The sequence below is a fragment of the Populus euphratica genome, unplaced genomic scaffold, assembly GCF_000495115.2.
Source record: "Populus euphratica unplaced genomic scaffold, PopEup_1.0 scaffold897.1, whole genome shotgun sequence".
Classification (NCBI taxonomy): Eukaryota; Viridiplantae; Streptophyta; class Magnoliopsida; order Malpighiales; family Salicaceae; genus Populus; species Populus euphratica.
In genome coordinates, this window is record NW_011500764.1 from 76153 (window position 1) to 90993 (window position 14841).

Genomic DNA, 14841 nt, shown 5'->3' on the forward strand with positions numbered 1-14841 from the left:
CATTTACCATAAATTAAAGGTATCTTATATTATTAGATATATTATTATAAAACATGTTTTAATTAAGGAGTTATTGATACTTCAAATACAAAATGATGATATAAAACCTTGATAAAAATGCACTTTTAAGTATTAATCAATTGACTATGGGCATTTTAAAAAAATACTTTGATGCAATAAAAATCTCATAATTATAACATCTTTATAATTTCTTTTACAAAATGTTTTTATTCCATAGACTTTATTTTTACTCTAGATTCATTTATCAATTGTTAAATTCACAAATTAAATATAAATATGTATTAAAGATAAATAATGCTTTTATTTAATAAAATTAAATATATTCTACATGAATATATTAGTGCCACGTGTAACTAGCAGATTGGCTACAAGGCATATAAACTAACAATTTCTCACTTATACTAAAGTCAATCGCCTATATATCTAATATCATATCCCTCCATATAATGATTATACTTTTATTAGGAAAGTACCTTAGTGGGAGGTTCTGCAAGATTCTCTTCATAGTTACTCATTCTTTCTTTACTTTTTTTCTTTTTATAATTTCTTTAATTATATCGAATCATCTAAGTACATGTTTGGATCTTTGATGAGACCTTGGTTCCTTTGTTTGTGTAATAGCTCTATTGTTGTCACGGTACATGTCTATTGGATCAACAATGCTAAGAAAAACACCAAGTTCAATAATAAACTTCTTGATCCTAACAACCTTTTTTACCACCTTGAACACATAGATGTATTTGACTTTAATTGTAGAATTTGCTATTGTTTTTTATTTGGAACTCTTCTAACTCACAACATCTTCACTCAGAGTAAAAACATATCTTGAATGAGATTTTTTTTTATCATTAATATCTAATTAAAAACTAGCATATGAATAACCATGAACTTCTAGTTCATTTCCTCCAAAGACCAGAAAAACATTTTTAATCCTTCTTAAGTATTTAAGAATGTTTTTAACTATTTTCTAGTGACTCTTACTAGGATTAGATTGATATCTACTTATTATGCTTAAAGCATAAGATACATATAGTCTAGTATATAATAGATCCTATAGCTAAAGCATAAGGAATGCTTTTCATAATATCTCTCTCAATTTATGTTTTATGACATATCTTTAGAGAGACGGATCCCATGTAAAATTGGTAAGTTTTCTCTTTTGGACTTTTCTATGTTAAATCGTTTTAGCATCTTATCTATGTACGTGGATTCAGATAATCTAAACAAATTTTTAGATCTATCTCTATATATCTTAATTCCAAGTATATAGGTTATTTCTCTCATATGCTTCATAGAAAAATTCTTAGACAACTAAAACTTTACTTATTGAAAGAATGCCATTTCTTATTAGTAATATGCCATTTACATATAAGATTGAGAAAATGCAACACTCCCAATAAATTTTTTGTAAACACAAGGTTCATCTATATTTTTGATGAAATCAAATTGTTTGATTATCTCATTGAAATAGATATTCCAACTCCTCAAAGCTTGCTTAAGTTTATAAATAGATTTTTGTAGCTTGCATACTTTGATGGCAAATCACTTAGATTCAAAACATTCAGGATGTGTCATATATACATCCTTGTAAAGATTTCTATTTAGAAATATAGTTTTGACATCCATTTGCTAAATCTTATAATCATAGTGTACAATAATAGCAAGCAAAATCCTTATGGATTTTAACATAGTTACCGACGAGAAGGTTTCATTAAAGTCAACACCTTGTCTTTGTTTGTAACCTTTGGTAACCAATCTAACTTTATATGTTTGTACATTCTCATCTATATCAGTCTTTTCTCTTAAAAACCCACTTACATCCAATGAGTATCCCTTCATGTGGATCAACCAAAGTCCATACTTTGTTGGTGTACATGAAATCCATTTTAGACTTTATGGCTTCAAAGCATTTTTCAGAATCAATATTAGATATTGCTTCTATATAGTTGGTGGGCTTATTAATCATAAGCAACTTGTCATTCTCAGCATCTATGAGAAGTTGATATCTTAATGATGCATGATGTGTCCTACCAGATCTATATAATTCTTATGTTTTTTCATATTGAAACTGATCATTCAATGTTACAGCCTTAAGCTTATGTTCCACTTAGATGTCTGTTTATAGCTCTTGAACTTCTTCAAGTTCAATTTTCCTCTCATTACTCCTTTCAATAACAAATTATTTCTCTCGAAAAGTAGCATGTTTTGAGACAAATACCTTTTGCTTAATAGAGTGGTAAAAATAATATTCAACTAATTGCTTTAGATATTTCATAAACTTATATTTATTTAACTTAGTTTCTAGCTTTTCAGATACATTATGCTTCATATAAATATCACATCCCTAAATTTTTAGGTATGATAAGTTTGGTCTCTTGCCATTCTATATCTCAAATGAAGTCTCATCAACAAATTTAGATGGAATCTTATTTAAAATGTAAGCAATAGTTTGTAGGGCATAACCCTAAAAAAAAGGTGGAAGGTCTACATGACTCAACATAAATCGTATCATATCCAATAAGGTGTGATTTCTCATTTTAAAAACTCTATTGTGTTGTGGTGTTTCAGAAGGTGTTTATTGTGAGAGAATCTAATTCTTTTTTAGATAATCTTGAAAATCTTGACTTAAGTATTTACCATCTTAATCATATTGAAGTATTATAATACTTTTTCCAATTTGCTTTTCAACTTCATTTTTGAGTTCTTTGAACCTTTCAAATGATTTAGACTTATATTTCATTAATACATATAACCATATCTAAAACCATCATTAGTAAATATAATGAAATATGTATATCCATCCATGGTACGGACATTCATTAGTCCATATACATTTATATGTATCGAACTTAATAATTTTTTTTACTTTTTACTCTTTCATGTAAAAGGTGTTTTGGTTATCTTACCCAATGTACAAGATTCATAAGTATCATATAATTTATAATCAAAAGGATCAAAATATCCTCTTTTTTTTTATGTAGCTTAGTGATTCTTATTTCATTGATATGACCCAAACTACAATACCATAAGTAAGGTGGATATGGATCATCTAATTTATTCCTTTTGATGTTTATATTGAACATGGGTATCTCTAAATTAAGTCCACACAAACTATTTATATAATTACCCGATTCATAATAAACATCATTATTATAGAAAAAATAACATTTGTTTTCAATAATAAATTTAAATCCATTCAAATCTAAATAAGAAATGGACACGATGCTTCTAGAATGTACCAAAATAAAATAACAATTATCAAGGTCTAGTAACATCCCACTAGGCAAAGTTAAATTATAAGTTTTTACAACTAATGTAGTAACTTTTGCTCCATTGTCTACACATAGGTCCACTTCACCTTTAAGCAATTTTCTACCTTTCTTTAGTTGATCATTATTACAAATGTGAAAACCACATCTGGTATCCAATACCCAAGAACTACTATATGAAGTAGCAATATAGTTTTAAATCATAAACACCACACAAATATTTACATTAGGACATTTTATTATCATGCTTGGAAACACTTTTTTAGAGGTCTCATGCTCTTTAACATTAAACAACTCTTTGAGATGCTTAATCATATTATAGGCATTCATATTCTCATACTCCTTTTGAAGTTCATGTGACATGTTAGCTTATATCACATATATAGCTTGCTTATCATCATTAATATGACGATGATATTTTATCTAAACTTCAATAAAAGTGTCCTCATTAAGGACATGATAAATAGGACTTTCAAACACATATAACCTTCTTTCTTATTTGAGAAAAATTCTTAAATTTCAATATTAGTCTAAGAAGTTCAGTCCAATCAATTTGTTAGCATCAAATACACTTCGTAGGGATATATTACTACTCATTTTATCTATTAACCTATTAATGTAAAGATAGCGAGTGTTAGTATCATGCATATATATTTAAATTCAAATTTAGACAAGGTATTCTATTTATTTAATTTGATTCTTAAAAAGCATGAATTCATGTGTCATGATACGAGAATTCATTTTCATTGTATCCTATTCATTAAATATAAATAATACCATTAAATATTATGCAAGAAGCATACTATAATAACTCAATTCAGATTTTTGATATATTAATGAATATCCTCATGTGAGCTATCTTACTACGATGTCATCCATTTTTATTTAGTTACGCTAATATGGGTATTAAATATATAAATCATCCTTTAATTAAGTCAAATCATCTCAACTCAGCCACCATTAGTTTTTCATCGACTCATTTACATGTTTTTGGCTATCCAATTGCGATACCATTGATATTTGGTAATCTAATATAATATCGGCTATCTAACCTGGATGCCATAATCTGACACAATCTTGGCTATCCAAATTGGATATTATTAGCATATGCTAATCTAACACATTCTCTACTATGCAAACTGGATACCATTAGCATTTGCTAATCCAACACAATCCTGGTTATCCAAACTGGATGCCATTACCATATACTAATCTAATACATTCGTGGCTATCAAAACTAGATTCTATTAGCATTTGTTAATTTAATACAACTCTTGACTATCCAAACACAATTAACATTACCCATATCATCAAATGTTCTATTTTTATAATTAGTTCACCATTTCTATTTCTTTCATGATGTATTGTCTGTAAGCAACATAAGTAACTTATTGAAAAATATAGAAATGAAGGGATAGGATGCCTATTTGCTGCTTTTATGTTTCAACCTCCCCAATGAAAGATCCAATCTTTATTGTTCCTTCTAATTCATAAAGAAGGTTCTAAGTTATGTCTCAGTCAAATCGTTTCTCTATATAAATTATATATTCATCTTTGTTGTGTATATATACATATATTTAATGTTCACAATACAAAATCACTCAATCAAATGATTTCCATATCCATAATATTTCCTCATGCGTATAGAGTAAGATATGAATCAAAATTCTTATATTGAGTTATTTTATTTTCTTTCTTTCTTTTTTACCAAATCTTATGTTCTTAATATGATTATGATATGTTATCTTTTATATTTATATATTTATATAATTACATTAGGTCTTCTTCAATCTTTTCTTTCTTTTAGCCAAACCCGTGCTTTTTATTGTGGCCATGACATATTGTTTTTGACATCTATACTCACATAATTGTGTTAGTGTAATCTTGTACATCTGTATTCTTAAGTTAACATCATTCACTAATTTTACAATATCAAAAAGTATTCAATGTCACCGTTAATGTCTCTTTCTTTCCAAGTTCATGCATGGACTCCGATTAATGACTTTTCATCATGTTCTTTTTCCTTGCACTTATTATGCCTTATACTTTTCTACAACATATGTCTTAATATGGTTATATATACACATCATCAACAACAAAAATAATCTAATTTTTAAGCCTTGTTGTAAGACAATTAACCTTTTTAACAAAGATGTTCTTTATCATTGAATATATTCATAGACACCTACAAAAACCCATTTGCTTTCTTATTTTCTTCATTATGGTCGAAATATGCTACTCACAAACAAGAATTTTGTTACTTTCTCCTCACTTCCTTAACATGGCCAAATATAGGCTCTATGACCACCAAGTATCCTTCATGTGATTTTTAACCTAATTTCTCCTCTTTTAATCTACATCACAAGGTATAATTTGTTCTTTATAATCAATCTTAAACAATAAAATTAAACCAATTCAATGTCAATAAAGATTGAAAAGGTTATGATAAGGTCATTTTCCTAGGTTATTAGTCTTCTATTTGACATAATCATGAAAATTTTTCCATTTCCCCTAAATTGATTCAAGAACCCTAACTAAGACAAATATGAAATTTTAAAATTAAACTCACAATTTCTGTTTAGAAGGTGCCCAAAACACTTTAGTTTATGTTTTTAACTCTCTTGAGCCTTCTTTTCATGGTTTTTTCTTCTCTTCCTTCCTCTTGAACCCCCTTTTCATGTTTTATTCTTCTCTTCTTTCCTACTCCTTTTGTTCTTCTTCTATCAAGCACAACTAATCCTTCTTCTCCATTTTGTGGTAGCTCAAGTGTCTATTATAGGTTTATAATCATTTCCTCTTGTTGTTTGTCTCTCTTTAGGAGTGTAGGGGTCACATGTATGATTGGTTTAATGGTGTGGTTCTGAGGAAATGGAAAAGGATAAAAGTTTTTATTTTTCTTCCAGTCATTGATCTCTCTTCTTAAAAGAGGGTTGAACTCTTTTTTTTTTGTTTATTTTGATCCCTTGATTACATATGTTTAAGCTATTTAGCCTTCCTTATTTCTAACATTTTATCATGGTCATCGGTTGGGTTATTAACCCTTTATTCATAATCCTTAACAATTAAATTTATTTATAAAGTTTATCCATCACTTTTCTTTAACTCAATAGTTATTATTTAACTTGTTTTCTCACTTATTTCTCTCCTCTTCTCTCTTTCTCTCTCTCTCTCTTAATCTATTACAATAGGAAGTTGCAACTATAAGAGGTAAAGGAAATTTGTAATGATGCATATGAGAATGTAAGGATTTATAAGGAAAAGATGAAGGCTTTTCACGACAAGATGATCTCTAGGAATAAGTTTAAAGTTGGTCAAAAAGTCTTTCTATATCATTCACGACTTTGTTTGATTCTAGGTAAGTTATGTTCTCATTAGATTAGATCTTTGATTGTTACTAATGTTTTTTTTTTTCTTATGGTGCAGTTGAAACTCAAAGTTTATCAATTTAAAAAATATTCAATATGAATGGCCATAAACTTAAGCCTTCTATGATGGATTCCAAGTACAGAATATAGGAAAATTAGACTTTGAGGATACAATCTATACTAATTAAAGAAGGAAGCATTAAGTCGATTTAACGACAATAAACAAAGGCGTTGCTTGGAAGGCAACCCAAACAGAGTTTGTTTTCTTTTTCTTTTTCTATTTACATTTATGTTTTGGTTCTTCTTTGGAATTCACATTACATTGGGGACAATGTAAGTTTTAAATATAGGGGAAGTGATTCAGATTGTGTTTTAATTCTGTTTTAAATGTTATGTTTTCAATTAAAAATAGTTTTTCTTTTTTTTTTGTTATGTGGTTTTCAATAATTTTTGGTTATGTATGACATTATCTAGATTCAATTATGCTTGAAAAATTCATAACATGATTAAATAACTAATTTTCCAACATAGAATTAATTAGTCTTGTTATTTTCTCTAAGGATGGTAGTCACTAAATTTGATAGACCAAAAGGTGGTAAGATTTTAAGTCTTTAGACTGACACATCTATATCAGTCTCATTACTTTGTTTCATGTGATATATTCTTTTATGGATTCTTTTATCTAGAACTTGCCTTGATTCTTTTCAAGATAACATTGACACATGCAAACACGAACATGACTAAGGTTGTCTTTGTTATAAGCTACATAAGCCAAATAGCCTACCTTGTAATTAATTTTTCCCTTTTTTGAATCCTTTTGATCTTTATTTTGTTTATTGTAAACCATGTTACAAGCTTTAAACCCAAAAAAAAAAAAACAATACATTTACCCAAGTCGTAAAGCTAGTGAAGCATTGTTCATTATTATGATATGTATGATGTGCAAGAAATAAGTGTGGGGGTGTCTAAATTGATGGTATGACTATATCTATGGAGCATGTTTTCATTGGTGGGGGTGTCTCACTTTGTAAGTTATGTTGTTGATGTATTGAAAAAAAAATAGAAACAAAAAAGAATGTGATTGAGGACATTGCTTTTATTGTCATAAACTGTCCATGTTCATAATTCCTTTTAAAAGTCCAAGAAAAGGGTTTGTTCATACATGATATACACAAAGGTGTAAGGAAACAAAAAGTGTTCCTTTTTAAGGATATATTTTTCAATATAAGAGATCTACATGGTTTAAATAATTTAAAGTCAAATTGAAGAATCTGCTAAATGGAGTGATTGGTTTTACATGTCTTATATATTCAAGCTTTGAGTTGATTTATTTTTGCTTCACTGGTTTAAATTAAATGGCTTTTAAGCTACCTTTCCAAATGTTTCCCACCTTAATCCCAAGTCCCATTACAACCTATAAAAAGTTCTTATGGTTTGTGTTATGCATATGATCCTTATAGTGGAAAAAAAAAATACAAGCCTATGATAGATCATTTCCATTGGAATGAATTGAGTGAAACATATATCTTTCAAACATATAAGAGTCAAATGTTTATTTTCATGAGGGTTTATATATTTAGCTAACTCCATCTTCGAGTGAAAACGCTTATTAATAATTATATGATGTTTAATAATGTTTATTCATGATATGTTATTATTTTTAAATAGCTTGGTTGTTCTTTGTTGATGGCATTATAACCTTTGTTTTATGTTTTTTTTTGGAAAGTGAATTTGAGTTTTGCTTATGTGGGAATTTGATGAGAATGTAAAATATTATGTTTTTCTCCCTTAATTTTTAGTTTGTTATACTTATTTGATAACTAAATGTACTCATTATTTTTATATTTCGATTTAGGATGTAAATTGAGGCATTAATGGCCAAACAAAGTTAATTGAGTGATTTTGGACAGTTTCAACACAACTTTGTAATTTAGTTATAATTCTCTCATCAAAGCTCCAATTGAGGTGATTCAAAATGTTATGGAACCTTAAAGAACAGATCTACAACCTTTATGTTTTAGGGTTTGAGAGATAGTGACTGCATCGAGGTTGTAATTGGGTATATTGATGCTGCACTTGTAATGCCAACAAGATGGAAAGTCCTTACACATGCAAATCTATTATGATGTGAATTATTTTTGGAAGCTTCTAGATTTGTTACATGAATTCAAGCTGAATAAATCACTTTCTTTGCGATATTCAGACTTTATTTTATTATTTAATAATTTCATTAAATATTTAGATTTTATGGTTATTATTAAAGATAGTGTTGAGGGTATTTTTAGAAGATTTTGCAGGCTTTTAAAGAAAAAAAACTATGTAAAAGATAAAAAAGAGATCAGATTAGATTTCGTCTCCCCTCTTTTGTCTTTCTTCCTCTCTCCTCATCCCTAATTTCTTTGTCTTCTTCATGATATTCATGATCATACTATGTAACTAAATTTTATTTGGTCAAATAAAATGAAAGCCTCATAATCAATAAAACTATGAGATCCAATTTGTTTTCATTGTTTAATTTATGTTTTGTGTATTTAATGTTCTTTGATGCCTATTTTTCATGATTTTGTCATTTAATTACTAGGAGATAAACTAGGAGGCTTGCTAGTTTATTATTTGTTGCAATTTATTACTAGGTTAGATATCAAATCTGTATTTGTTTGATCTTTCTAATTTGTGAAAAAACTAAGATTTAATGATTTGTGCGTTATAAATTAGTAAATTATAAAAACAATTTTTTACTAAATTAAATGTAACTGCTTTTGCTTGTATTGTTTAGCTTCATCAATCACTCTAATTTTTAAGGCTGTTACTAGATTAAATTTTAACATTGGCATTGAGTTGCTTGTTAGTTAAGGTTAATTAGATTGTTTATTGTTTAAATGACTACAACTAAGGAGAGATAGGAAACTAGTTTTTATGATGAATATTCAAAGTGTGAATAGATATATATGCATCGATGATCAATTGTAAAAGACCTGATGATGAATGTTAACTTAGACAAATGTTTGTTCTTTTAATTGATTTTGATATTTTAATTTTAATTGTTTTTTTTAAATTGTTTTGTTATACTTAAATAACCCCCTTATCTTTGTTCATATAGCACAATATCAGGCTAGATACTCTTCTTGGGAACAATCCCTACTCATACTATTATATATTATGTTAAAGAGTCTAGGTTTTATTTTTGGTTGCCTAGGACAACACACGACTTACGTGTATATTTTTGAATAATAACTTATTAGTACTTAAAAGTACCATTTTATTAAGGTTTTATATCATTATTTTGCATTTGAAGTATCAATAACTCCTTAACTAGAGCATATTTTATAATAATAAGTCTAATAATATAAGATACCTTTAATTTATGGTAAATGTTGTTTTAAATACAAGTCTATCCCATAAATCAAAGGATTAACTGATGTCATTGACTATTGAAAGTAAAAGGATAAAGAAAAGGCTAAGCTTAGAAGAAAAAATGCTGATTTAGTCCAAATTGGAACATTGTTCAGTTATTAGGTCATATCTGGAGCTGTAGATCTTATATTTCAGTGTGATTTATATGGCTAAAAAGCTAAGACGTAGGCCTAAAACTTTCATGAAAGTCTAATATTCAAAATGGTTGTTTGCAAGTTTAAATTATAGCAACAACAGAGAAGTCAAGATTTGTCCTACAGCCCAGACATTGTTCAGTGTTCAACCCATATCTCGAGTTCTAGAAATTCAAATGCCCCGATTCTTTTTTTTTTTTAGAAAGCTGAGACAATTTACTAGAACTTTCATGAAGATTATTTTTTCAGATGATGTTAGCAATGAAGTTTTATTCAGATGAGAAGATAAGAATTGTAACCAAGTTAAGATGTGATCACCCACTTAACAATTAGTCATCAAATAAATAGTTTCAAATTTTAATCAATAAAATGAGGCATTTTCCATGCATTTAGTCATCTTGGTTTTCAAATCAAGAATATTTCTTTACTTACTTTCTGATTAGTACTTAAAAGTACATTTTTATCAAAGTTTTATATCATTTTGCACTTAAAATATCAATAACTCCTTAATTAGAGCATGTTTTATAATAACAAATCTGATATATAAGATAACTTTAATTTATGGTAAATGCTCATTTTAAATGCAGGCATATCTCACAATTCAAATGAATGATTGTTGTGATTAACTATTGAAAGTGAAAGGATAAAGAAAAGGCTAAGTTTAGGAAGGAGATATCGATTCAATTAAAATTCAAACACTGTTAAGTTATTAGGTCATATCTGGAGCTATATATCTTGGATTTCAATTTGGTTTATATTTCTAGAAAGATAAGAAATAGACCTATAACATTTATGAATAGTGTAAGACCCAAATCTACCATTTTTAAATTCAAAGTTTGGTCATAAAAGAGAAGTCAGAATTTATCCTACAATCTAGCCTAAACACTACTCAGAAGTTTTTACCCATAGCTAAAGTTCTAAAAGGCCAAATGACTTGAAATTTAGTTAGTGAAAGGATAAGATACTTTCCAATGACTTTCATGAAGAAGACCAACATAAATTTTGATGTTAGCAATGACATTTCATCCATATAGGAGCTTAAGGGTTATCCACTACGTCCATTAGAAGCACTACTTAGTATTTTAGATGTATCTCGAGTTATAGTGATCCAAATCCTCTAAAACTTGATGGGTGGAAGGATAACACAACTTTCAACAACTTTTATCAAGAACACTTTGCCAAATTCTGATTGCATCAATGTCATTTCAGCGAGCCAAAATACTTGAGTGTCGTTGTCTACCAAGTCCACTAAATCAATAGTTGGCCACTATATCAATACTTAATTACCAAATAAATAGTTCTAAATTTTAGCCTATAAAATAAGGTATTTGTCATTCATGTAGGCATCTTGGTTTTCAAATCAAGATCATGTTCTTGCTCTCTCTTTTTATATTTTTATAATGCTTAAGTTTTCTTTTATTATTCTCTTGTTTATACTTTTGATTTCATTTACTATACTTAGTTAACTGATGTCATGTTTATGTTCTTATATTGTTTATATATATTTTTTTTCTTCATAATGTTTAGTTATGTTTATCATGTCAAGATGAAAAAGTTTCACTAATGGTGTTATGATAAGTATAATATAAACTCAATATGGACTTCAATACTTATATCCTAAACAACTTGCTATTAACATGTCTTATCAATTTTTTTCTTATCCATTCTTAATACCATACTTGTTAAATGGTTGATCTAGATTTGTGTTGTATAATATTGAGTACATCAAATACTTGATCCTTCATAGTCTTCACCTAACATTGTTGTCATAAGAGGAACTTAATTTGTTGTCTACATAAGTTAGCATCATGAATGCCTAATAAAATTTATAAGTATGGTATTACATAAATAAGATTATTAATATGATCATGTTGATAATTTATAAAGAGTTTATACTTTGCTTATCTTTAATACTATTAGTGGATCCTCTAATCTTGATATTTGTTTTTATCATTATTTAATCTTCATATTAATCTTACGTCTCAAAATCCTCTTTAACTTATCATCATTATCGTTATTATTATTGTTGTTATTGTTGTTGTTATTTATATAGTTCATCTCCCTATGGTTTGACCCTGATCTTGCTGGGTTATTTATTATTTTGACACTCCTGCACTTGAGATAAGACATTAAGTCTTTGAACGTGTCACTTTTTTTCTTTGTAGTTTTAATGTTCTAGTTTTATTTCATATTATAGTTTCATTAATATCTTATTTATGCATTTCATTTCCTTTATTATACTTATATAATTATGTTCTTATCTTGTTTATATATGTTTCGTTTCTTCATAATATTTAGTTAAGTTTAATATTTTAAGGTGAAAAGGTTTCACTAATGGTATTAGGATATGTATAAAATAAACTCAAAATAGTCTTCAATGTTAATATCCTAATCAACTTGCTATTAATTCTTAATACCTTGCTTGTTAAATGGTTAATCTAGATTTGTATTGTATAACAATTGGTAGAACAAATACTTAGCACTTTCATAGCCAACCATATAGTATGACCTACATTTATGCTATGAAAGGAACTTGATTTGTTGTTAACATAAGTTAGCATCATGAATTTCTGACAATATTTAAAAGTTTGGTGTTACTTAAATAAGATAATTAATATGATTATGATAATAATTTATAATTAGCTATTAATAAAAAATTATCCGATTGGAACCTCTTTTGTGTGTGGTTTCCAGTTGAGTAATAAAAAGAGTTTATATTATACTATTTGAAATATCATTAGTAGATTTTTTAACCTTGACAACTGTTTTTATCTTTGATTAATCTTCACATTAATCTTACATCTCAAAGTCCTCCTCCTCCTCCTCCTCATCATCATCATCATTATTAGATAGTTAACCTCCCTGTGGTTCGACCCTGATCTTACTAGATTATTTGTTACTTTGACACTTCTACATTTAGGAGAAGATATTAATTTTTTGGTTGTCTCACCTTTAAATATCTAAAATAAGCTAGGAAATTAATTATTGAAGTTGTCTTCCCTTTAGTTTTCTTGTTTGTCTAGGATAATTGATTGTAGTTTTAAAAAATCTTTTCCAAACATGGAAACCCTTGTTACTTTCTTTTAACCTTCTTTGTAAGATTAGAAAACTCCCTAAAATAAGCTAACTAATTTGTCATTAAATATCACTAACCCTTATTTCCTTGTATAGCTATGATGCATAAGAAATCCTTGTAAGAAAAGGATTTTGGAACATAAATGAATACTTTCCACATTTGAAAATTATTTGCATCTCATTAAAAGTCCTTATAGAATTAGAAAATTCTCAAAATAAGTTACCATATCCTTGTAGAAAAAGGATCATTGCAAAATATAAAGTTCACAAGTCAAAAAGAAGTAAATAACAAGCCTATTTTGACTTATATCACAAAACCTTACCGAACTCCGATTGACCTAAAAGTTTACCTCAAGATAGTTGTATCTATGGAATCTTCTAGTAAAGTTTTAGCTCTCCTAATAGTTTAATTTGGTGTTATGTTTAATAACATAAAACTGAAGAGTAAGATTTTATGCTAAAATTCAAATTTTAAACTTGCCTGGATCGTATAATTGGATTTAGAAATCTTTGTACTATTACTTTTCCCACTACTCTTGGCATCATCAATGTAGAGCTGCAAACTTGTTTATTGAGTATGTAGGGACCTAAATCAATCCTTTAGTTGCCATTCTCTCTAAAACTATTATGTCTCTTAACCATTGTAAGAAGACTTGGAAATGATATATGGGATGTTGTGTGCAACTACTCTATATTTAAATGATGAGCCATATGAAGGTTGAGAAACCAATATTCAGATCATTTTGGTGGCATAATAAAAAGCCATCTAAGAAATTTATAGTAACTCAGGACTTATGAGCTTGGAATTTTAAGGACTTATTAATTTTATTTTTTAAAACAAATGAAATAAGTGTTATTCCTCATTAATGTCTAAGGTAATAGCTCATATTGAGTCCATTTAACCTATCCCTTTTCACCACAACTATATATATATATATATATATATATATAAAACAGAATAGGGAAGATTAGGAGATTAAAAAAAATAAGAAAATGCTAGGAAGAGTGGAAAGGATAAACAGGGAATATACTATAAAAAGTTAAGATAAATACCCATAAAAAATAGGAGAAATCATAAAGAAACTTAAAAGTGGAAAGAAATAATATAAAAAAAACCATAAAAATATAGAAAACAAATAAGAGCAAATACAATACAAAAGAAAAGAAAAAAGTCCGAGTTTATATATGAAAAAGCCTCGCCATGTATATTTGTTCACAATCAGTACTACTTTAACCAAATCTTTTTTTTCAACCTCTCTTTCTTCCTTTCTAACATCCCCTACCAACCATGATTGACGACCAATGACCAAAAAAACCTTCATTATCACCATCAACCATGTAGCCTAGTCCACCTCATCGATAACCTTAAAGAAAAGCTAGGGAATGGAGTGATCAGTAAAAAAAAAGAGGATCAAAATAAAAATAAAAGTTTAAGTCCCTTTACACCGCAACTATAGGAAAAAAAATAGAGAGAGAAGATTTGGAGATTGAGAGATAAAATAAAAGGGAGAAATAGAAGAGTGGAAAGGATAAACATGCAATATATTATAAATAGATCAGATA